Below are 26503 nucleotides of genomic sequence, written 5' to 3' on the forward strand. Positions count from 1 at the left end.
AGGTACTATCATTGATATACTCCATGGATTTGGAGAAATCACTTAAGCAATTTGGGTTTAAGTTCTTCATCTATGAAATAAAGGGCTGGATTCGATCATTTCTAACAACTCACGAAGCTCTCAAACTCTTTGATTTAAAACTTCCTTTATAAAGTACAAGAGTCTATAAGGTTTGAATTTTAATTTGTTATTGAAAATTGAAATCTGAATGTATATATCCATAAAATATAACATACATATCCTTAATGGCAGTAACGAAACAATGATACTAGAAACAACAGCAAAGCCCTGGACTGGATCATGTCTCCATAGCAGGCACATCTGTTTTAAGATAAAGAGCTAGAATCTCTGAATTGCTTAATCCCCAGGCACCATTCTGTCCCAAATATATTCCTTGTCTTTCTCCAACACTTTGGCTTTGTGTCGATGATTGTTATCACAATGAATGGTACCATTACCACCTATCTGTTTATCCAAGCCACAGGGAATCACCTTGATTAGTCTTTTCCTTCTTTTTCTATATTAAATCCACACCAGATTGTGTTGCTGGTTTGTTTGTTTGTTTGTTTTTGAGAGGGAGTCTCACTTTGTCACCCAGGCTGGAGTGCAGTGGGGTGATCTCAGCTCGTTGCAACCTTCGCCTCTTGAGTTCAAGCGATTTCTGGCCTTGGCCTCCCGAGTAGCTGGGATTATAGGCACAAGCCACTTAGACACAGGGTTTTGCCATGTTGGCCAGGCTGGTCTTGAACTCCTGACCTCAGGTGATCCACTTGCCTGAGTCTCTGAAAGTGCTGGGATTATAAGCATGAGCCACCATGCCCCACCGGCTGCCGTCTCTTGAAGGCTGCCTAGGTCAATCCCTCTCCCACTTCCCTCTCTCCCTACTAATATCACTTTATACTCACAGTCACTGACTAAGGTCAGACTCTCATTTTTCTTCTGGATTTGTTAATGGCCCCATAACTGGTCTCCTGACTCCAGACTTGCCTCTTCCAATCCATCATCCATGCCATCGCCAGTGGGATCAATCTAAAGCACAGATTTGGCTTGTCATGTCACTGCTCAAACTCTTTCAGTAGCTTCTACTACCCGCAGATAATGTCACAACACTGTATTTGTTATAGATGATTCTTGACAATCTGGACCCTGCTTCTCCCACTCTACATGTACTTTATGCTCCAGACACACCAAATGACCACAATATTTTCATTTCACTAAGCACACACTCTTTTTGACTCATGTCTTTGCATATGACTTTGCTCCAACTGGAATGCTTCTTTTCCCCTTCATTCTCCCTTTTCTTGGGCTAGGTCCTATTTTTCAAAACTCAGTTCAAGCTTTTCCTCCTCTAGGAAGCCTCTCATCAATCTTCTCTCTGTAATATCCTTCCTGTCTACTTCTAGAGCACACTGTGCCTGTTTTTCATAATAGCTGTGCTCACCACCCCAGTACAAGTTCCTTAAGTACAAGCACTACCTGGTTCAACTTGGTATCACTTCCTTTCACTGCCTGGCACATAATGGGGCCTCAATACCATTTTGATAAATAATTTAATGCATAAATGAATTTGTGTATGAAAATACTGAGTCTCCCATTGTGAGTTTAGCCTAATTCCATTTGTTTCTCTAAGTAAGAAATATCATATTAGCAATTATCAATGATCCCCTTTTGAATGGCAAAGGAACCAGGGTAAATGATGTGAAAGTACATAGATCTGAAGACAAATATCCTCACTTTGTGGACCACATAACCCCATCTTGTCTTACCATGTCTTTCTGCTTTGCTGTTCCCAATCATCTCGCCTATGAGTCATTGTTTAAATCAAGTAAAATCGATGAAACACATTGAAAACTAACCATGTTTTAATCATTGCTCCATACATAAAAGCAAAAGAAGTAAAACTTAACGCTGTTCATTGAAATGGCTTATAACATAAGCATGCTACAAATGCTGGACTGAAGGTACCAATATCCTGCTTGCCTTCCTGCCTGCCTGATGGGTAGAATAAAGAAAGGAACAAAGCCTCTCAGTGAGGGAATCTAATAAGTCTTTCCAGAGGCCGTCCCAAAGGAATATAGAAGGAAGGGCATACATTTCTTCTGTCTCCCTTAATATTAAATAAATTGGCCTTATGATCATGATACCGCATTCTGGCCTAGGCAACAGAGTTAGAGCTTATATCTGAAAAAATACAGTCTGGAAAAATTGAGGGCTAGGGGTTAAGAAAGGACTCTGGGAAGACTTTGACAGCATGCAAGGAGCTGTGCTTGCTTAGGCAAGATGACTCTCCTGCCTACCTCCTGAAATGTGCTTCTTGGGAAATCAAGAGATAAATCAGCCAGCAGCAAGAGCATGCCATTGGTGCCATACCACATACATGGGGCAAGGGCACAGCATCAGACTTTTAATATGAGATTCATGTAGAAGGTAAAGACAGATAATTTCTGTGCACTTTACCATATTTTCATGTAGAAGTCAAAGACGGATAACTTCTGTGCACTTTACCATATTTTCAGACACACTAAGCATAAAGTTTACCCATTTAATAACATATATAAGAGCATATGTTGTATGTACATATGTACATACATACAAATACCTCTGCACAATTATGCTCTTGGACACACATATATTTCCCTATTCCCAACCTACATGTGTCCAGTTCTACATTCATACTTTGTAGTTATATTCATTTCATTGCAGTTTATTTTCTTAAAGATTCATTTAAAATAACTAACGCATCACTCATCTTTGAATGAGGCATATTTGATGTAAAATGTAATCACTTTAGATAATGCCCATTAATCTGTCATGGACAGCTCCAGTATTCTGCCTAACAACCCAGAAATCTTTTTCCCAAATTCTAAATTTATACTTAGATGACAGAAGAATGGAAGAATTACAAAGCAACTTGGTATGCATTGTTTTTACAACAATAAGAGGGATCTTTTTTTAACTAAACAAGATATTGTTTCAAACAAAATTGCAAACATGTCTCCATTTACTGTAATGCTTTTTACTTTCTTGCTTATCTGAAATGCAATTTAACCCCCTGCACGCTACACAAAATACATTCTGTTTCACTTAAAAAGAGAAAGCTTTGACATTTGAACTATAGACCACCCCAGAAGCTAGTAGGTTGTGAGGCATTGATGGGGTAAAAGGTTCTCCAGTAGATAATTCTTCTAAAAAACATTTTCTGCAAACCACACTTTTTTCTCCTCTGACAAATGACAACGATGCAAACACATAGCTTAAATGATGATCCTCTAAAGGAAATCTTCTACATTAAATGAAACATTACAGGACAGATCATGTAATTTAAATACCCAGCAGATGATATGAGATACTCAGGAACAGAAGTTTGAAAGCCTTAATAATTAGGGGATTTACAGATTTTTCAGGAATACCATGACTAGGTAGAAAATTGCCATCATTTTACTCTGGTATTTTGTATGAAATTGGATGGTATTAACACTTAAAATCAAATATCTTTCAATAAAACCTCGTCACTATTCAACACTGTGACTTTTTAGGCTGTTATTACTCTTTCATTTATGCTACTTCTTTTCTTGCTTACAATGAAGCTGCTTTGTTGGTCGTCTTTCTCTTCTGAAATATCTTGTTCGTGGGTTTTTAAAATTAATTTTCTTTCATCTGCTTAAAGTAAAATAAATGATAAAAGTGTGTATGTATATATGTATAATGTGTGTGTTTTCTCCCACAATATAAGATTACTCAATGGAACATATAGTAAGTTTGTACAGGCATAAAACTGTCAATGTCATTGTATAATAAACATTCCAAAGCATTGTGTGTGAGGTTCAACTAATTTTTTTCTGTGTGTATATATGTATAATGTGTGTGTTTTCTCCCACAATACAAGATTACTCAATGGAACATCTAGTAAATTTGTACAGGCATAAAACTGTCAATGTCATTGTATAATAAACATTCCAAAGCATTGTGTGTGAGGTTCAACTAATTTTTTTCTGAATAATATTTGTTGAGTAGTTCTTATTTAAATTACCCTTAGTCCAAGTATTGGAAGAATTACTAGAATAGAAAAAGTCATTCAAAGCGTAAGAAAGGGATAATGATTGCTGACATCTTATAAATGCAATACAATCCCTATTTTTTTCTCACTTTGATCAAAGGACTACAGACAGTGGGCATTGTTTCATCTTTTGACAAAAGCCATTTTGGTGCCCTGGTGATGCTTGTTACATCCCAAGTGCTATTGGATGAGAGACCAAATTAGCATTACAATGAACTAGCTTCTCTGAGAATTAACTATACACCACAAGAGAATGAAACAAAGCATGAGTAACTGCGAAAATACCTGCTCTCGTGACTACACGTATTGCCAGAGGAATTTTGTAAAAGTCAGTTTTAAAGACTCATTAATCTAGTTTTGGCAGCTGTAGATCACCTCCCAGTGTTCCTCCTGATTTAGTCCCCATCCCCAAAAAGCTGGGAGCACTGGACACTTTATATATTCATTAACTGAAAGAAGCCTAGGCTAATTTATTGGAAAGTCTAAATCCTGGGTTCTTATGATCATGAAATGTGGATAATAGAGACCAGAAAGCTGCTGTACCTACTTAACAAACATCACACTTTGACATATTTATTTTGGATGTTTTCATTTTTAGTAAGAAATAAATTACTACATAGAAAATTAAGGTGCCTCCTGTTCCACAATCAGAATATAACCTTTATTCTGAAGTTGATGTGGGCTTTTACTCTGTAGGTTTACATTGAAAATAATATACTGTCTAGTACATTTTCATGATGTACAGAAATGTTACCTTATTGCATGATTTCTTCATTCTCTTATTTTTAAATCAATATTATGTTTTTGAGACTTAGATATATTAACAGTATTGTTTTACTATGAATTACAGGACTGAGTTAGATTTAGTAATTCTAACTGCTAATAAAACATTCTCATATCCCAACGCCTGACTTACTCTGAAGAGAGGAGTCCAATGTCTTTCAGATTCCTGTTAACCCTGAGTTCTAGCTCAGACACAAGAAGAAACAAATTGTTTCTCAGACTCTCACAAAGCCCCCAGGGTCTCTTCTCTAAGGATCTAAAGGAAAGCTGTGTAATGAATCTTCCCCTATTTAAATACTATATCTCAAGAATCTGAATGAATACTTTTTAAATTTGGCAAATAGTTATTTCCCATAGAGAGCAATTAGGGGGTTGAGAAAGAAAGGAAACAAGTTACCAGAACTAAACATTGATTCTATAGTTATTCTCAAACATAAATTACTACATTAAGAGTTTAAAATAACCATGACCACAATTATAAAGACAGCTCTCCCAACTTCCTAGCAGCATTCCATTGAATAGACTAGATAGTCTAGATTTTAAGGTGCAAAGTGGCTTAAATATACCAGCTTTCCATGGCTTACAAACAAAAAAACAAAACCCTTTCTGTTCAGCATAGTACACAGTATACAAAATGATATATTTAGCATGTTCTCAATTATGGTAAGTATATTCAGACACAAATGTGTATGCATTTGAAAAAGAAAAGAAATACTGAATTGTCAACAGTGCCTGTCTCTGGCTGACGGGAATACAGGTGAATTTTATTTTCTTCTTGAAATGGTTTGGTTGGTTTTCTCCATTCTTTAGAAAATGAGAATTTAATTTTATATCAAGAAATAAAATAAAGAACTAGAGAAAGAAAGCAATGTGCTTGGAATGCATTCATTCTTAGTAGGAAACTTACAAACATCTGGCAGAGTTTAGTGGTGGCCTGGTTGGAGAAGTTCTAGAAAACTCTGCTGCCCTCCATAGACATTCCCCACTGGCTCAGCCAGTTTTCCTCCTCTAGTCTTGCTCCCTACCTGCCACCCCTAATTCTCTGGTTTCATAAGAAGTCAAGAAAACAAACAAATAAGAAGAAATAAACAAAAGAGCCAAAACAGCTGCAAGTAGGTCTTTAACAACGGGAAAGGGCTGGGTGCAAAGCCTGTAACAATAGCCTTTGTTTTTTGGGTACTTGTTGTGGATCAGCCAATGAGGTAAGGTCTTGAGGTTCTTCCTTTAATTATTTCTCACAGCAGCCCTTTGAAATAGGTATGGTTACCATCTCAGACCAATGAGGTGGCAGAAGTGATGAGAAGTTCAGTAACATGATTATGACTACAGAACCCAAATGTTGCAGTCAATATTCAGACTCAAGTCTCTTTGACGCCCAGGTCACTCTCTTTCCACTTTATTCAGCCCCATGTTCTTGGTTAGGGCAAGAATTACAAACAGGCCGTTTGCTGCCCAAGTTCAAACAGCCAAAGTGTTTTGACTAGCACATTATTTTTAAAATATGGTTTCAAGCCTTTAACAAGAGTATGTAATCTCTAGTTATCCACAGCCCATACCTCTCTTGGATATAAAACTTCTGGTCCTTTTAGCTATTAAGGTGAGTTGCCCAGATCCTAACGGCATTTGAGTTGCCATCAGTAAGGGGGAAATGAAGGCACCTAACATTTGATGATCACCGTCAGGCAGTAAAATAGTCTTCGTATACTTGTCATCCTTGGAAAAATACAATGAAGAGTCCCCCTCACCACTCTCATGCTTAGAAATACCGAAAGAATGATTGAGTCAACATGTGGTAAGACATTTGAGGCCTTTGTAAGCCCAGCAAAAATATGAAACATAATTATTTTATATGACAAGTTGACTTATTCTTTCCTCAGCTCCATAGTGACACGCTATTTATGGCCACATTAATTATCCTTGCTGAAAAGCATTAGCATTTGCTTTCATTTACTCAACCAAAACAGAGACGTCATCTTCACAGGTCATATGGATTAGTGTCATGTTTGTTCTCCGGTTCATTACACCATAATTCTTTCAAATAAGCACAAATATCAAGAAAATATGGATTCTAACATTATTTATATGCACATTAAAAACATATTCTCATAGAATGAGCTCTAATATTATGATTTTTTTAAAGTTTACCAACAAAATCCAATCAATATTCAAACAAGCCATTTTTCTTTGGGAAATAGTGTTTTGTTCTTTACTAAACTAAAATATGTTGTACTGTAAATTGAACCTGCTGAGCTGAAATAATTTTATCTCAAAAATCTTTTAGTCGTTAAAAGCAAAGTTATGCTTAAAAAAATTTGCAGATTGTATATATATATATATATGTATAGAATCTTAAATTGGAATATATACAGAATATATACAGATCTATCTATAAATATAGAATATATGCATACATATGTATCTGTATATCTATATCTATAACTTCAGAATATATGTATATATTATATACCAATATAGGATATATCTGGGATGGAGTAATAGTAAATTGAAAGTGCCATATCTTATTAAGTATGTATAGAAACACAGAATGGTAGTTTAAATATCAGCAAAGACAGGCTGGGCACGGTGGCTCATACCTGTAATCCCAGCACTTTGGAAGACCAAGACGGGCAGATCACCTGAGGTCAGAAGTTTGAGACCAGCCTGGCCAACATGGTGAAACCCTGTCTCTACTAAAAATACAACACTTAGCTGGTGTGGTGGCAGACGCCTGTAATCCCAGCTACTCAGGAGGCTGAGGCAGGAGAGTTGCTTGAACTCCGGAGGTGGAGGTTGCAGTGAGCTGAGATTGCACCACTGCTCTCTGGCCTGGATGACAAGAGTGAGACTACATCTCAAAATAAATAAATAAATAAACAATAAATAAATATCAACAAAGACACACAGATACATACACATATGTAGATGTGTATATGTATTATACATTTTCACATACTTTCTTTATAAACACATTTCAATGAACATTTACTCAGTAAGTTTTATATGTGTCCTATGCTAACAGGCATTGTGTCATGAATACATAAATATGAAAAAGATGCAGTTCTTGCTTAGTCCCTGGCAAGTGAGAAAAACAAGTATATAAACAGACATTAAATTAGTAGCTGTTAAAGTAGAAATATTCTCTACAAAATTGTAAAAAATATATTCCAAGTTTATAAAACACATGACACTTTTATTCCAGATACTCATAGAGAAGAAATAGATTTTCAAGGACTTATCAGTAAATTCAGAATTACTTAGTACGAATGTGTCTTCGAAAAATACGTACTTCATCAGCCTTTTTTTCTGTTCTGATGTGCATTCCCAACCAGGGCTGGCTGTTCTCAGAATTCACAGCTTTAATATTAAAATTGTAACATCATCATTAGCTCCAGGAAACCATGAAGCCCAAACGCCATAGATTCTAGGATCTCATTGAGGCCTTTTGCATTCTTGACTTCTTAAAGCCAATGGTTCTCATGTCACAGAGATGTGTTTAATATGAGATGTGTTATATTAAAAAGTCTAGTGAGTTTGCTAGAAAACTACCATTATATGAAGAAATTATACGTTTGTTTTTCATAATTCTCACCATTTTATTTTTTTCTGTAAAAAAGGAAGAGTCAGAGAATATAAGTAATTTCCCAAAAGACATACAGTTACATGAGGTTTATCCAGTTTGTCTAGGGTTGGGTGAATCCACACCAAGCGTATCTTCTCAGCTGTAAGAATTTCTCATATCAAAAATAGAGAATCTTTGCAATCTACCTGACTTCTTCCAAAATGGGGGAAAGGTCTTGGTGAATTCCCACAGGCAGGTAGAATCCTGCGGCACGAAGAGCTATTTTTAACATGGTGCCGTGGAGAGCTCCCAGAATGTGTCAGCAGGGAACCTGAGTGCTTTTTTATTTATTTATTTTTCACTTGTCAGCCATATGAACTTTAAGGTATTTTACTTCTGTGAGATAAATATTTCTCATCAGTAAAGCCATCATGCTAATTGTACCTGTCCTAAACATCTCAAAAGTTTCTTTTAATGACCAAATGAAATGACACATGTCAAAATGCTTGGTCAGTTGTAAGGTGCTATGTAAATGTCAGATACTTACTCTTTGATGTAGGTAGGTTGGAAGAAGCAGTTAGAGAATCTATTTGAAGTGTGAGATCTCTGGTGTAACTGCATATGCAGTTATCAGTAAGACGGCAATGAACAGCTAATGTTAGCCATCATATTATTGCTTTTTCAAAGTTCTGATTTGTACTTACGTGAGAAGCAGCACATGTGAAGCAGTGTTTGAGAAAGAATAATAAGCTTTGGACTCTGAAAGCTCTAAGCTGGCAACTGGTTATCTGTGTGACTTTGAGCAAGTTGCTTTCCCTCTCTGTGCTTTACCTTCTGCATCTAGAAAAAGCAAAGAATAATGCACCTGCATCATAGTATTGTTTGAGGATTAAATAAGAAATATCAAAAATATATCTAAATTGAAAAATAAAATAACAAGCTTCAAATGGGAAGAACAGGATTAAACTTCCTCAGTGGGCATGGATGTGAGAGATGGCATTGGACAGTAAAAAAAAATAAAATTAATAGGAATTTGTTACAGAGGCCTAGCTTCCTAATACTTATTAAAACTGTGACTATGAACAAGCCATTTAACTACTCCAAGCCTCAACTTCCTCATCTGTAAATATAATAATATCTACATCAAAGCAGTTTTGTCAAGAATGAAACTATTTCATTAACTGTAGCTATAAAAATATAGTCCCCTGACTGATACTTACTGCCTGCCTAATGCTAAAGAGTTAAGCAAATCTAAGTATCTTTTCTTTTAACACTCTTTCAGGACATCTATGTACTACAGACTGGCCATAAATTCTATAGGTAATAATATCCTATTGCATTTTAACGTAATGTCAGAAAACCATTTGCTGTATACATTTATTAATTTTTCCAGCCTAAAGACCACCAGTGGACTTACTCATTTGTAATTTTTTATATAGCAAGCAAGTATCCACAAGAATGTTTTTAGTTACATGATTAAATAAAGAAGTGCTAAGCCCCTGAGTTTTATCAAATAATACAGTGGTTAATATTATTATTACTACGATTTTTTGAGACAGAGTCTCACTCCGTCACCCAGGCTGAAGTGCAGTGGTGCAATCTCGGCTCACTGTAACCTCCGCCTCCCAAGTTCAAGCGATTCTCCTGCCTCAGCCTCCTGAGTAGCTGGGATTACAGATGTGCGCCACCATGCCCAACTAATTTTTATATTTTCAGTAGAGACAGGGTTTCGCCATGTTGGTCAGGCTGGTCTCAAACTCCTGACTCCAATCTAGCCACCTGCCTTGGCCTCCCAAAGTGCTGAGATTACAGGTGTGAGCCACTGTGCCCAGCCCGATGGTTAATATTGGCTCTTCATTGTCTTCTCATTGATAACTGTATATGTACTCACACCAAAGAATTCACATTTCTAAGGGACTTTCAAACTGCTTCTCCCAATCTAACCACACCAAAGTATAAGTATCTGTCATTTGCATATAAAGAAACATCTTGTATAACATGTGCTAGTTGTTTCAAACCTTCAAAGGGAATTTTCTCCTTAAGCAATTTTAATCCAGAAATACCTGTAATTATGATTTCAATGATGAATAGGCCATAAAGTGCTAGGCCAGCAATGAATAAAGTAAGAGACTGCAGTGAATGGAGTTCCTAGATGCCTTTCAGAAAAGTACTGTGCAGGTATGGTGTGTAGGGAGCAAGGAATGGAGGAAGATTGCAGAAGGAGAAAAATAAAAGACATTCAAAACATTATAGTTAACACAAGTACCTGAGCATCTGACTTCAAGGAATGAAGCATACAATTATTCATATTATAAAAATATTAATCACCTTATGTAGTACACAAGGGCCCAGAGTAACAATATTGCAAACATTTAAGGTTTCTATTAAAACTTCCTGATAAATTGATAAATAAACTGATAAGCTGAAGCATTTCAAGTTACTGATGATACTATCAATGCAATGGTAAGACAAGGCAAATATGATATTAGAATAAATACAAAGCACATTTATTCATATGGTTCACTACCGGAAACTCAGCAAACTTGACAATGGGCGGCCTCAAATGGTGCTCTCCCCCATGAGAACTAGTGACTCATTAAGGCAGACCGATGCTTAGAATTTCATAAACCTCAGGGGCTTAGCACTTCTTTATTTAATCATATAACCTAAAAAGTCCTTGTGGATGCTTGCTTGCTATATAAAAAAATTCCCAATAAGTAAGTCCACTGAGATTTCTGAGTTTCCTGTGACTCTCACCATTAATGCATCTGCAACCACCATGCTATTGGGCATGAAGCAATAAGTTGTATCCTTGCCTGGGGCATGTCTAATGGTCTAACATGGAAAGGTCATGACTCTATGAGTATTGGGATTTTGTCTTTCAGTGGGATTCTAAACAGGAAGAGGCTCTCCAACAAAGAGACATTAAAATTCTCTGCCTTCCAAAACATTCAGATAGATGCAATCACTAGAAGAGAATAAGGATGGTTCTTCTCAGGAAAAAAACATAAACATAATTAAGTCAGGTTAAAGTAGTGGCTTTCTCATTTTCTTGACTGTGACCCACAGTAAGAAGTGCAGTTTTAATTGGGACAAAAAACAAATACAACACATACACACACACACACACACGATTGTGCCTGTACACACTGCACACATAAATATAAATAAAAGTTTCATTAAACAATACCAAATTCAAATACATAGTAAACACTAGAACCCAGGTCTCTGACCCTCTGATATTTTTACAATGTTCAATTTTATTTCATTTCTACAAAAAGGCTTGACTCAACCCATTTTTAATTTTCCCAACTTGCTGTGGTCATAATGTTCAGTTACAAAACACTGAATTGGAAATTGATGTTCAAAAGACTATTTATTATGTTATCACTATATGCCCAGTAATGTGCTAAATAGTTTGCTCACATCATAGCATTTAGTCCTCAAACCAACCATCAGAGATGAGTTTTATTACATCCACTTCATGGACAAAGCATCTGAGATTAGAATTTAGCTCCGTTTGTGCAGACAGGAAATGGGAGATCAGAGATTGTAAATCAGTCTTTTCTAATTCTTACTCATTCAAATACTTTCTAATTCTTATCACATTATACCACCAAAAAGTCAAAAGTTGCTACCTCAGGGCAGACTAAACAGAATCCTGGTTAAATTAGCACAAAAGTATCTCTGTACAATTAAAAGAAAAAAAAAAAAAAAAAAAAACCACCACCACCAACAACAACTGGCAGAACCTGAAATATGTTTGCTGTGTTTTTTAAAGATCACTGTACATATGTACAATAAACTCAACATAGTTCTCCTTAGAACATAGGCTCACTTTTTTAATCCAGAAAGCTTGTTGTCATTATTTTTAAGTTAACAGTTGCAAAACTTAACTGTGTATTGTTATTTATAAACACTTCAATTAGATGAACTCAAACTGATTATTAAATCTAAAGACAACATCAGTACGATGATCAGCTTCTAAGATGGTCCAATGATCCCTGCCTCATGATAGTCATACCCCGGCGTAGTCTCCTCCTGCATTCTACCAGAGTTGATCTGTGTGATCAATAGAACATGGAAGAACAGATGCTATGCCACTTCAGATATTACATTGTAAATGGCACTACAGGTTCTATTTTGCATTCTGTCTCTCTGGCTCTGTCTCTCTGATCACTCACTCTGAGGAAAGTCATACTGTAAGAAACTTTATGGTGGAGAGACCCACATGGTGAGAAACTGAGGCCTTCTGACAACAATGGGGGAATAGACCCTCCAGCCCCAGTCAGGTCTTCAGAGATTGCAGTCCCTGAACAAGAATCTCTCAGGCTAAGCCATCCCCAGATCCCGAAATCTCACAAACTATATGAGATAATAAATCATTGTGATTTAAAGCTACATGAATACCTTGGAGGCATTGTAGGTTTGGTTCCAGACCACCACAATAAAGCAAATATTGCAATAAAGCAACTCATACAATTTTTTTCGTTTCGCAGTGCATATAAAAGTTGGGTTTACACTATACAGTGGTCTACTAAGTGTGCAATAGCATTATGCCTAAAAAACAGTGTACATACTTTAATTTAAAAATACTTTATGGTTAAAAAATGCTAAAGATCAACTGAACCTTCAGTGAATCCTGATCTTTTTGCTGGTGGAGGGTTTTGTCTTGATGTCGACGACTGCTGACTGATCAAGGTGGGGTGATGATTGCTAAAGGCTGGAGTGGCTGTGGCAACTTTTAAAAATAAAACAGTGAAGTTATCCATATAAATTGACTTTTCCTTTCACTAAAGATAAATTTAAAGCATGCTCTCTGTCTCTGTCTGTCTCTCTTTGATCACTCACTCTGGGGAAAGTTATACTGTTTGGTAGTATTGTAAGCACAGTAGAACTTTTTCAAAATGGGAGTCAATCCTCTCAAACCCTGTCAATACTTTATTAAAGAAGTTTATGTAATATTCTAAATCCTCTGTTTTCATTTCAACAATGTTCATGGAATGTTGGCCAAGAGTAGATTCCATCTCAAGAAACCACATTCAGAAGCAACTCCTCATCTGTTTAAGATTTATCATGAGATTGCAGCAGTTCAGTCACATCTTCAAGCTCTTCTAATTCTAATTCTCTTGCTATTTCCACCACATCTGCAGTTGCTTCCTCCACTGAAGTCTTGGACCTCTCAAAATCATCCATGAGGGTTGGCATCAACTTTTTCCAAACTTGTGTTAATGTGGATATTTTGACCTTCTCCCATGAGTCACTAATGTTCTTAGTGGTTTCTAGAATAGTGAATCCTTTCCAGAAGGTTTTCAATTTACTTTGCCCAGATGCAACTGAGGAATCATTGTCTATGGCAGCTTTAGACTTCTAAAATGTATTTCTTTAATAAGACCAGTAAGCCAAAACTACTCCTTCATCCATGGGTTACAAGATGGATATTGTGTTAACAGGTATAAAAACAATGTTAATATTCTTGTACATCTCCATCAGAGCTCCCAGGTCACCAAATACATTGTCAATGAGTAATACTTCAAAAATAATCTTTTTGTTTGAGCAGTAGGTCTCAACAGTGGGTTTAAAATATTCAGCATGCCATGCTGTAAACAGATGTTTGTTTTATTTCTAGACCACAGGCAGAGTAGATTTAGAATAATTCTTAAGGACCCTAGGATTTTTGAGTTAGTAAATGAGTATTGTCTTCAACTTAAAGTTATGAGCTGTATTATCCCCCTTACAAGACAGTCAACCTGTCTTTTGAAGCTTTGAAGCCAGGCATTGACTTTTCCTGTCTAGTTACGCAAGTCCTAGAAAGCATCTTCCTCAATATAAAGTTGTTTCACCTACATTAAAAAATCTGTTGTTTAGTATATCCACTATCATCAGTGATCTTATCTAGATCTTCTGGATAATTTGATGCAGTTTCTACATCAGCACTTGCTACCTCACCTTGCTGTTTTATGTCATGAAAATGACTTCTTTCCTTAAACCTCATTAGCTACAACCTCTGCTAGATGCAAACTTTTCTTCTGCAGCTCTCTCATCTCTCTCAACCTTCATATAATTGAAGAGATTTAGGCCTTGCTCTGGACTAGGTTTTGGCTTAAGGGAATGTTGCGGCTGGTTTTATAGTCTATCCAAACTACTAAAACTTTCTCCATATCAGTAAGAAGGCTATTTTGCTTTCTTAATATTTGTGTGTTCAATGGAGTAGTATTTTAATTTCCTTCAAGAACTTTTCCTTTGCATTCACAACTTGGCTACCTGCTTGTTGCAAGAAGCCTAGCTCTCAGCCTATCTTGGCTTCTGACATGCCTTCTTCACTATGCTTAATTATTTCTAGATTGTGCTTTAATACTACAGATGTACAATTCTTCCTTTCACTTGAACACTCAGAGACCATTGAAGGGTTATTCATTGACCTAATTTCAATATTTTTGTGTCTTTGAGAATAGGGAGGTCCATGGAGAGGGACAAAGATGAGGAAATGGCCCATCAGTGGAGAAGTCAGAACACACACCATTTATCGATGAAGTTCACCTACTCATTTGAGTGTGGTTCATGGCGCTCCAAAACAATTACAATAGTAACCTCAATGATCTCAAAGATCACCAATGGGCCAAGTGTAGTGGCCTGCCAGCTACTTGGGAGGCCAAAGTGGGAGGTTTGCTTGAGCCCAGGAGTTCGAGATAAGCCTGGGCAATATCGAGAGACTCTGTCTCCACAAAAACATAAAATATGCTGGGTGTGGTAGCATGCACCTGCATTCCCAGCCACTCAGGAATCTGAGGTGGGAATATTGTTTGAGCCATGGGAAAGTTGAGGCTGCAGTGAGCCATGATCATGCTACTGCGTTCCAGCATGGGCAACAGAGCAAGGCCCTGTCAAAAGAGAGAGAGAAAGAAACGGGGAGAGAGAGAGAGAGAGAGAGGAGAGAGGAAGGAAGGAAGGAAGGAAGGAAAAGAAAAAGGAAGGAAGAAAGAGAAAGAAAGAGGAAGGAAAGAAGGAAGGAGGGAAGAAAAGAAAAGAAAAGTAAAAAATAAAGAAAGAGCCAGGTGCAGTGGCTCATGCCTATAATCCTAACACTTTGGGAGGCCAAGGTGGGCAGATCATGAGGTCAGGAGTTCAAGACCATCCTGACCAACATGGTGAAACCAGCCTGACCAATATGGTCTCTACTAAAAATACAAAAAATACAAAAAATACAAAGTGGCATGTGTCTGTGATCCCAGCTACTCAGGAGGCTGAGGCAGGAGAATCACTTGAACCTGGGAGGTGGAGGTTGCAGTGAGCTGAGATCATGCCACTGCATTCCAGCCTGGGTGACAGAGCGAGACTCTGTCAAAAAAAAATAAAAAAAATAAAAAAAGAAGGAAGGAAGGACAAGGAAAAGGAAAGGAAAGAAAAGGAAAGAGGAAAATAATCACTAATCACAAATCACCATAACAGATAAAATAATAATAGAAAAGTTTTAAATATAATGAGAATTATCAAAATGTGACACAGAGACACAAAGTGAGCATATGATGTTGAAAAAATGGTGTCAATAGACTTGCTCAATACAGGGTTGCCGCAAACCTTTGATTTTTTTCTTTAAAAGCAATATCTGTAAAATGCTATAAAATGAAGTGAAATAAAACAAGGTAGGCCTGTACTAAATTTCGGTATAATTTGTTAGGCAACCAATAGATAATCGATGCAAACAGTTACAGCTTGAACCTGGCAGGATGCTATCTCAATAGGGTTTTTATGAATGTGTTACATGGTAACTTTAAGGCTGGAAAAGGAAAAGGAAAAAGAGAAGTAAACTAAATAATCAGTGGAATAGGATCAAAGTGTTTACTTTTAGGCTTTCAAATCAAACTATACAGTGTGGACTAGAGTCTAGTGATGCAATTTCTAAATCATCGAGACTACTAATCCCAAGCAGTCAATAAAATAATTTGTCAGCCAATCTGTGAATTTGTCAGCATCTCTTTTCACTCTTGTTCTCCCCAGGCCTCAGCTATTTTAAAAATCACATCTCACTGGAAGTTGAATCAGAAAAAAGAAGAGCATTGACGCTCACATGGGTGTTCTGCTACTCTGTGGCTTATGGTGAAGCCTAGTTAGACTAAATTTGAAAGTTGGAAAAATTGGGCACCATAATCCTTCTTGAATCCCTTCTCTCCTGGTTCTGGGCTTTTTTTTTTTTTTAAACAGAGTCTGGCCCTGTTGCCCAGACTGGAGTACAGTGGCTCAATTTTGGCTCATTGCAACCTCCGCCTCCCAGGTTCAAGTGATTCTCCAGCCTCAGCCTCCCTAGTAGCTGGGTTTACAGGAACCTATCGCCAGGCCTGTGGTGCCAGGCATTCTTAGGCTGTCTTTCAGCTGCCTAAAACCTTCTTCTATGGCATTTACCCAGGACTGCCTTTCCCCACAATAACTTCTCATTACCTTAATTCACACAAAGGCATGAATGAATGGTTTCCAACTTATCGCTCTTTTGGCTGTTTTAATTTTCTAAAAGATGCTGTTTGCTCAATTAAATTCTGACTTTTTGGATCTCAGGGAGCCTTAAAAGCTAAGGTGATGATTTTATCATTGAAAATATATGTATCATACCTATGTCATAGGGACCAAAAGTGAACTTACTAGAAAAAAATGTGTTATATGATATTAGGAGTGTTTTTCAGTTATTTATAGATTTAAATAGAAATTTTCAACTTCAAAACTATCGACACTTAGGGCAAGCTGATGTTTCACTGTGTGTGCATGTTTGTGTGGGGAAATCCATGTGTTATAGGATGTGTAGCAGAGCCTCAGTCTACTAAATACCAGTAGTGTCTCCCAGCTGTAACAACTAAAAATGTCTTCAAATATTGCCAAATGTCCACTGGGGGCAAAAATCATGCCCAGCTGAGAACTACTGATAGAAATAATTGCTACCATTTGGAGCAAGTATCTGTGTGTATTTAATAAAAGGATATAAGAAAAAAATATCAGGAAATGTGGGGTTATTTAGGAGATGACCATAATCCTGGTGTCTCTAAAATTACAATCCATGTAATAGAACCAAATGCATTTATCTAATTCTTATCCTGTATTCTAACAAAAGGCAGAGATTAAAACTATTAGTTTTATTTTTAACTCCGTTATTTAACTTATCAGATAACTAAGATTTGGCCATATTCTAAAACAGAAACAGAAACATAATGTTAGGGCTGAAATGATCACGGCTGCTGTTTCTCAAAATGTCCTCTCCTTAACGACCATGGCCCAGAGAAAGAAAGTCGCGCAGTAAGGACTAGAATGTAGGTCTGTGACCATCTGTTCTCCAGTGAGGAGGAAACAACAACAGATACTTTCCTCTTGGTTAGTAGCTCACTGACATTACATTTTTCTCAGGATTTTTGTGTTCTATACGTTATATGTACCTAAGGCCACTAAGCAGAAGATGTGAGCGTGACTAGAGTCTACGCCAGGTATTCACATGACCTAAAGGTAAGGCTCAATTTCTCTGCCTCAGTTTCCTCCTCTTTAACATGGGGATAACAACACCAAATTATTATGAAGTACTTTATAAACTATCACCTGCAATTAAAGTGTGATGTACCTTATTGTCATGCTAAAACATTTGAGACATTTATACAAATGGTGACTACATGCAAGTTTATCTCAGATAGAAAAGTGATAATCCCAATGCTGTCAAGACTAAATTTACAAAGACTTTATGCTGTTGCTGTGATAAGGTGCTAAAAATGACCTGTTTGACAAAGTGTAAATCCTTCTCCATTTCCTACCTTTTCGGTATCTCAATTAGCTACTCCCTTAAGTGGGAATTAACTTCAATGCTATTTTTAGTCAAGTACAAAATAGATTTATTTTTTTGAATTAGAGAATGTGTTTGGAGGAGATCTGAAGAAAACATACAAATTTTGAAGGAAACCTGTCTTTTTACCAATGGGTTTGTAAGTCACAACATCTTATTTAAGATTCAGAGGTTGAATTTTAAAACATGCTGAAACACGAAAACAATACAACTGACCACTCTGGAAACTGGATAGCAAATGCAGTGCTGCTGTGTTTGAGTATATCTGTCATGTTGGAAGAAGGAATGAGGTAGATTGAAGGAGTAAAATGATGTAGTCCACGAGGGATCATTCATAGGGACATTTCCTCTCCAAAAAGATACTATTTACCACTTGAGCCTGAAAAAAGAAGTTAGATAAGTTCTACCATGATGGAAGTTTTTCTTTCTAGGAGCTCTCTTGAATATATTCTTTAATGCATTAGTAAGTCTGATGAACTGAAAGATTTACCATATTTTTCTAAGTGCCTCATTTTCCCTCAAGGTCCAACCTGGGCTTTCAAGAAAAAATCTGACTTATTGTGTCTTATAAGGAAGTAGAAAGACTTATTAAAAACAAAGAATTAAGTAGATGAACATAATGATCTTTTTAAATGATCTCTCAGTATTCTCTTAGAAGAAATGACTTAGTTAAGAAGAAGAGTCTTGGAAAGATATTGCCTGTGCTAGCACCCAACTCTTGAAATGCTTCTTTCTCCAGTGAAAGTCAGCTGTTTGGTTCCCTTTCCAAAGAATTTCTGAACTTAGCACCACTTCAGTTGGCTGCTCTAAGAATGTTGACCTTGATTCCCATTTAAGAGAGAGAAGGGTTAGCATTAATGTTTCTTTTTTATATATGCTGCCTTGCAGAACCCTTTCCATTTACTCATAAAAAGGGCTTGCCAACCTTTTTTTATTGGATGGATTAAGCCCAGGTTATTTCCATCCTAAAAGTATGATCAAATATAGCTGTGGTAAGAAAACAGGAGGCCAGAAGAGCCAACTGCAATAGACTGTAATATAATGCTATAGGCTAGTTTATCAGATACCTTTATCAGGAAATTATTATAAGATTAGAAAGTATAATATTTACATTTAATTGTATTTTACACAATGGCAGTTCTCATGAGGAAATATACCTTAAAAGAAGAAAAACAAATTAAACTAACACGCTCACATGCACTGTATATTCTGGCAGGAGATCATCACAGAGTCTTGCAGATTCTGTCCTGCCCAAGGCAGCCCGGCCAAGGGTGTGAGTGGGGGAAGAAATCCAATTCACTTTGAGTTCACTAAACTCCAATGCCTGTTGTAGGACTGGGCAGTTTTCTAATTCTCTCAAAAGCATTATGTGTGCTACTGGTGGCCAGTTCTGGACTATTTCTGTCTGGTCTCAAATTGCCTTCTGTCTAATGGTCTAAAAGCAGTCTGTCTCTCTTAGAACAAACTGTCAGACAAAAGGGGAGCACATAGCTATTGGCCAAAGAATTGGCTTGTATTTCCCAGACTGACCTGATCCCACCCTCAGTCCCCAGAAGGGAATGGAGAAACCTATTCTTCACTGTTAAAAATTCTGTTGGAAATCCGGATGGTATCATCTGGATGGTATCAGACAGTATTCAGCTAGGAAGATAAGAAAAGCTTCAATCTTGCTGGCCAGCTCACGCCTGTAATCCTAGCACTTTGGGAGGCCAGGGCTGGTGGATCACGAGGTCAGGAGATTGAGACCAGCCTGGCCAACATGGTGAAACCCTGCCTCTACTAAAAATACATAAATTATCTGAGCATGGTGGCACACACCTGTAGTCCCAGCTACTCAGGAAGCTGAGGCAGGAGAATCGCTTGAACCCGGGGGGGCGAAGGTTGCAGTGAGCCAAGATCATGCCACTGCACTCCAGCCTGATGACAGAGTGAGACTCCGTCTCAAGGAAAAAAAAAAATAATAAGATAAATCTTATTTATGATAAAATTTAGCATTTATCATAAATAGGAACAGAAATTTCCAGTCATAGAAATAAGGTTGTTGAAAACTCTTAACAAATATGGCATGTAGTATTATTTTAAAAAAGAAATGCTTAAATCCTTCTTTTGTCCAGCAATAGCCTTGTTCCCTTGAGGTATCCTGTGGAAATATTAAGCCAGGGGACACTGGTAAAAAGAAAGCTAAATTCTACATTATTATTAATTGGGTTTTTGTACCAAATTTCAATACAGAGCTCTCAAATTTTGCTGAAGTATAAAGCCTAGTGCTGAAATGTAAGAAGGCCAGCCAATCCTCCACTGAAATTAACATTCAAATATTAGTATTTTACCATCCTCCTGCCAACCACAGGAGACAAAACTGATATGTGTACTGAGCACACACGAGTGAAGGCAAGAAAAGTGGACGAGGGACTTTAGCCAGGTTCCATATTGGTTTACAACTTCCACCAAGAGTAAGGGTGGGATTGGGCACCTCAAGGAAAGAATGGAAGGAAGCAGAGAGGAAAGTACCAGCAACAAGACTTGGACCTCACCGCTCAGGCCGAACTGAAATAGGAAGCATAAGAAACACTGAGAAGCTGCCCTGATAAGAGCACAGGGGAGGCCCAGATAAAGGGCCATGTTCCTGAGTGTGCAATGTTAAAGCAGCTTGCCTCTGTCTTCTAGGATACATGGTCAATCATTGTTCTAGAATATGACCCAATTGGATTAGTATATTTTACTTTCTTGAGATTGAGCCAGGAAAGGGCCTATGGGAAGAGAACTCTTGCTTGCTTTATTCAAGTACTATTTCTGTTCTTACAGATTGTTATCCCTATTCCTTTTTTCCAAACATTTCCCTTCTTTAGCAAGCACTGCATGAGTATGTAACTTCTCTAAACTATCATGTCATGACATTAAACCTTAAGAAGTAGAGCACAGCATTATAATTTCCCCCTTGTTTCATGCCTGACATTCTGTGCCCATGTTTCTACATGTAATCAAGCTGAGAACATTGCAAAATTTTAAATTCATAATTCTTGCCAAAAGTTGCTCACCATGTGGTTGAAATGATAGGATCCACGTATGTGATAACGTGCAGCAAAATTTTAAGAAATAATTTCAATGTGGAAGTATGGGAACCTGGAGTTCTTTTGCAGGAGAGATTGCTGCAATTTGGAGGAGAGGGGAAATTGTTTATGGGAAAGGTAAAAGTTAAACTCAAACCTGATTAATATTCAGGAAGGAGGAAGAAAGGAATTGCTATTAGAAAGAACAAATCTTACAAAGGAATAGAAGACAGAAAATGCACATTTGTTTGTTTTTGTTTTTGTTTTTGTTTTGTTTTTTGGTGGGTTTTTTGTTTGTTTGTTTGGTTGGTTGGTTGGTTGATTCAGGAGGAGGGAGCAGTACATATTCTACTCCAGCCATAGCAGAGCCTTTGGAAAGTGGTGAGAAATACGTTAAGACCCAGCCAAACTGTGGCAGGTATTTAATGTTGGCTAAAGGCAATTTGAATTTTATCCCACTGAAAAATAAGAAAATCTGAGGATACAGGCCTTCAAGTCTGACTTTGGGTTCTCACTAAATTCCAAAATTTTTACTTATCTATTATTACTACTGGAAACATTATTTCTAAGCTATCAACATGTAATTTGTGGTTCAGTGTGTCTGCGAAACAGAGTATTTCTATGATTTTTGAACTTAGAGTTTAGGAAATTTCCAATTTTGAAGCAAATGTTCTCTTAGTGTCCCAAAAGATCAAGTATATATTTTTTTGTTCTAATGCTTGGTCTGCACCACTCCATCTCAAACCACAGCTCATCACTGATTACACAAATACTTACAAGCAGGGCCCATTTTTAGTAGGTAATGAAGTGTAAGGATGAAGCTTAACTGATGCAATATGCCCAATGTCTAGCCTTACATAAATAAATAAAGGGCCATTTGTTTCATTTCACTTCAATACACACTTTTGCAAGGGAACGTTCTATTTCTTTTGGCACACACAAAAAATTCTAAGTAGACATCAACATTTTTTAATGTTGAAATATAGCTTTTGTTTTTCCTTTATTCTAAAATAACTATATAATAAACATACTGGACATTTTTTGGTGCTTTGTTCAAAAATGAACAGGCTGAATTTCCTCCTCAGATGCCTCGTGACATTGGCATATGCATAGCAGGAAACGTACACACTCCAAGTCATAATCCTGTCTGGATAAATCTGCTATGTGTGTTAGGCAAGCCAGACCTCATTCACCTGTTCATACTGATATTTAATCCATCTCCAAAACTTACCTAGGGACTTTCTAAAGGTAGTAACTCATTGAAGGAGAAATTTACAGATTGCTACTGTTTGGGACTATTTTAAAGTATGCTGATGTTTGCAGAAGCGGAAGAGGAGAGGACGATACAAGGGAAGAAACTACACTTGATGTAGAGTTAATCCATTTAATCTTCAGAGACTACCTTGTGATGTAAATCCCCTTGTCTCACCTATTTCCAGAAAAGGAGGTTAATGCCAATGTTACATCATAAGTAAGTGGTGTGGATAAAATTTGAACCTGAAAATCCCTGGCTCAGAGTCCAAAGCTTTCAATTACACAATCTTGTCAAGAACATAAAAACAGATGAGTGCACTGAATAGAAGAAAAGATGGCCCAAAGATTAATATTTGTAAATCTCCTCTAATATCTTGGTTAAATTTACCACCCAAAATAAACTTCAATATTGTCATGAAAAAAAAATCATATCAGTTGTCAAAATTGACTCCATTGCACTGGCATACACTGCAGCTTAAGATATCCAAGTGACTTAGCAGCAGAGCCAAATGAATAGTTGAAAAATCACCCACTGGACTTCTAATTGAAATAGTCAATCTCCACAATATGCACTGTACAATATGACTTTTCCATATGGCATTTGAAGAGGAATTGAGATAGATTCACCACTCAATTAAATCAGGCTTCATAGGGTTTAGACACACTTGAATTTTTTGGTTTAAAGATGGTGAAGGAAGTGCTCTTTTATACTTTTCTTTGTTGTTGTTATCATTATGATTATTGTTGTTATTTTAGGAACCATATATTTTAACCTGCAACTGCCTCTGAAAACATCTATTAACATTTTTCAAAAAAGAAGCAAGTAGTGAAAAAGGTGCATTTAGAAATATTACTAAACTCTCAAATCTCCAGTGAGCATCTTGTGTGTAGTATAAAGGCAAAATGCAGACACCATTGATATGTTAATTACCCTAAGAGAAAGAAGGTATTATGTACCTAAATACAGACGTATATATGTATAATGTGTGTATATCTTTATGTTTATACACACACCATATATACCTAACTAAATGTATACTGTTACGGCTTGGCTCTGTGTCCTCACTGAAATCTCATCTCAAATTGTAACCTGAATTGTAATTCCCATGTTTGGGGGCTGGGACCTGTTGGGAGGTGATTGGATCATGAGGTGGTTTGCCCCATGCTGTTCTCACGATAGTGAGTTCTCATGAGATCTGATGGTTTTATATCAGGCTCTTCCCCCTTCCCTTGGCACTTCTCTTTACTGTGACCTTGTGAAGAAGGTGCATTGCTTCCCTTTCACCTTCCACCATGATTGTAAGTTTCCCAAGGCCTCCCCAGCCATGTGGAAATGTGAGTGAATTAAACCTCTTTTGTTTATAAATTACTCAGTCTCAGGTAGTATCTTTGTAGCCGTGTGAAAATGAACAAATATATGAATACACACACACACACACATATATATACACTCTATTATATATAACTGCTTCAAGACTATTTAGTCCTACAGTCTATTCATATTTTTGTTAAATTTTCAAAAGTTTTACAAACTCTTTTGTTTCTATTATTTTATATATTAACAATGTTAAAAATATTCAGAGCAATGGATATTTAGGGATGAGGGATGGTAGTCATCCACCCTGAGAGGAGATATATTTTATCATGAAAACTGCTTAGAATTACCAGTGCCTGATAACAAATGCAGACCAACTATTAGTTGGTTTTGTTACTATCTTTAAGTTATCCCCTTAAAAGGCAGACATTCATCACCTGCGCCTGGAGTAGACCACCTCAATTGCTCCCTCCCTTGGTAGGCCACTGGCTGAAGGCCTTCTAGGAGAAAGTCATCATGTCTAAGTGTCTTGTTTCCTTAGTGGAACTGGAAGTACTTACTCCACAAGGCTGCCTTGACAATTAAATCAATTACAATTTTGAAAGTGGTTAGAAGAGTGCCTGAGATAGAGCAAGCATTATACATGCTGTTATAGCACTATATAGCTATATTAGCTATACTATGTTTGTTTAGTATACATAATATGCTATGTATAGGGTATTATACATATACTATGTATAGCACTGCTTAAGTAAATAAGTGATACTTATGAAAAGCCTGACGTAGGGGTCTGCCAATTTTATAGATGAGGAAACTGAGTCTCAGAGGTGGTTAAAAAGAAGACATCAAACAGAAAATGATTGGGATTTAAAGTAAATATATTCACACTAAACCTGTACCTATTCTACCTATCCCACAAAAACGGGATCATGGCTTTAGTTTTTATTGTGTTATCCAATTATTGCCTTATATTGCAAATTTACTTCCCAAATTATTTGTGTACATATTTTTAACCTATAGCTTTATGTTATTTCAGAACAGGTGCACTGAAGTATGACGAGAAGGAAGATGACAGTTATTAAGAAAAAGTCAATTTATTCAACTTTTTAAGCTACTAAAAGCATGCAAATTAGATTGTTATTGTTATTTTAAGAAAAAGAACATTACGTATGGAAAAAGTATGCCTTTCCAAGAAACCACTAACCAGATGTTGGGGTCTTGAGATATCCCAAAGGGATATTGGTAAAAAATGATGAAAGAACTTCCACACAAAAATCTAAGAAAGTGTGCATACATGTTGTAACTATGAATACTGTTTGCAAAAATTTAACAAATCTGCTTCATCATCTGATACTACAGCCCTGGGATAGCCTGGTCTGGAAATGTGGTTTAAGGAAGAATAAAAATACAAATAGCTAGGAAAATGTTAACACAATAAATTAAATTGAATAGAGAAGGAATGCTGATATCTAAAGTTTATTACACATGTGCCATTACCTGTGTGGTAACGAACTGTTCAGTCTTTGATTCTATTCACAAGGCAGCAGTTAAAGGCTACATGATATAATCAATCAACTAGTTATTTGTCATCAAATATTTATTGAGTGTTTATTATGTGCAGGATATATGTGTGTGTGTGTGTGTGTGTGTATGTATCCTGCAGAAAAACATATCTGACTATATATACATATATATATATATAGTGACAAAATACATAGACATCTATGTGCATACACATTAGAAGCTAGATGTCATTTTAACTGTTTGGGTTTTTTTCCCCTGACCTTACACTTTAAACAAATTTTATTTCTTAAAGCAATTGGTTGGTTTTTATAGGTGATATAGCCAGTGTGAGTTCACCATCTATGAACTGTAGCTTTCTTTATTAAGAATATTATTGTTTTAACCAATAGCGTGCCAATACTTTCTCAGTTTATCAAATTGGAAATGTATCTCCAAAAAATGGACATATCGCTTTCTGAGGGGAAAATCTTTTCTACTGCATATCATCCGCACGTATCTGTGTATCTTTTCTACTGAGGTAGGGCCGAGCCACAGAGAACAAAAGACAACATCTTACTTTAGTGAGGCTGTGTAGGACAGAGAACCTTAAAGGACCCCACCACTCTCTTACCTGTGTTTGTTTATAGCGGTTTTGTTTGCATGTGTGTGCTTGCTTAATGCTAAGCATTTCCAAAATAAAAGCAAGGTCATCTCTGTTAAGAAACTTACTGGGTACTCCAGATGGATTTTGATAATTCTTGGGAAGGCTTTAAGTTTAGATAAGTGGAGACTGTGGAAAAGTTTGATTCTTCCTGTTCCTGATTTCTTTAGTGTTTTAATTCCATCTCCTAGTGGGCAGCTCTTTGTTTTATGTAGCTGGGCGGATGGCCATTGGCTCTCTTTCTGGTTTTATTGGAAGTTTCTTCAAATGGCTGTGGTAAATTTCAATGAATTTTTTTTATCATGCTCATTTCACTTAATTTGGTAGTTGGGGAGTTCCAAGTCAAACAGAAATTTCAGGCAAAATGCTAAAAGGGGAAAAACTTGAATCCAAATCAGCAGGACTTAAAAGCAACACTGTGTGTGCCGGGAACTTGCCCAGAGATTGACCCTGTTGAATAGTGACAGGCAGCTATGACATTACCTGTCAATGTTTGCCTCTCCAGAGGGT

General features: G+C 36.8%; 1 protein-coding gene across 9 annotated transcripts in view; it reads right to left on the reverse strand.

Moving 5' to 3' along the window:
- ANGPT1 (angiopoietin 1) overlaps window positions 1-26503 on the reverse strand; it is a 274342-nt gene that overhangs the window by 129344 nt on the left and 118495 nt on the right. For 2 of the 9 annotated variants that reach the window (XM_015455109.4, XM_073999304.1), the window contains exon 1: window positions 906-1030. The exons of the other annotated variants lie outside the window; for them this stretch is intronic. The gene's annotated coding sequence lies outside the window, so the exon portion shown is untranslated. Of the gene's footprint in view, window positions 1-905; window positions 1031-26503 lie in introns of those variants that run through there. 9 annotated transcript variants of the gene reach the window in all.

The sequence above is a fragment of the Macaca fascicularis genome, chromosome 8 (assembly GCF_037993035.2).
Source record: "Macaca fascicularis isolate 582-1 chromosome 8, T2T-MFA8v1.1".
Classification (NCBI taxonomy): Eukaryota; Metazoa; Chordata; class Mammalia; order Primates; family Cercopithecidae; genus Macaca; species Macaca fascicularis.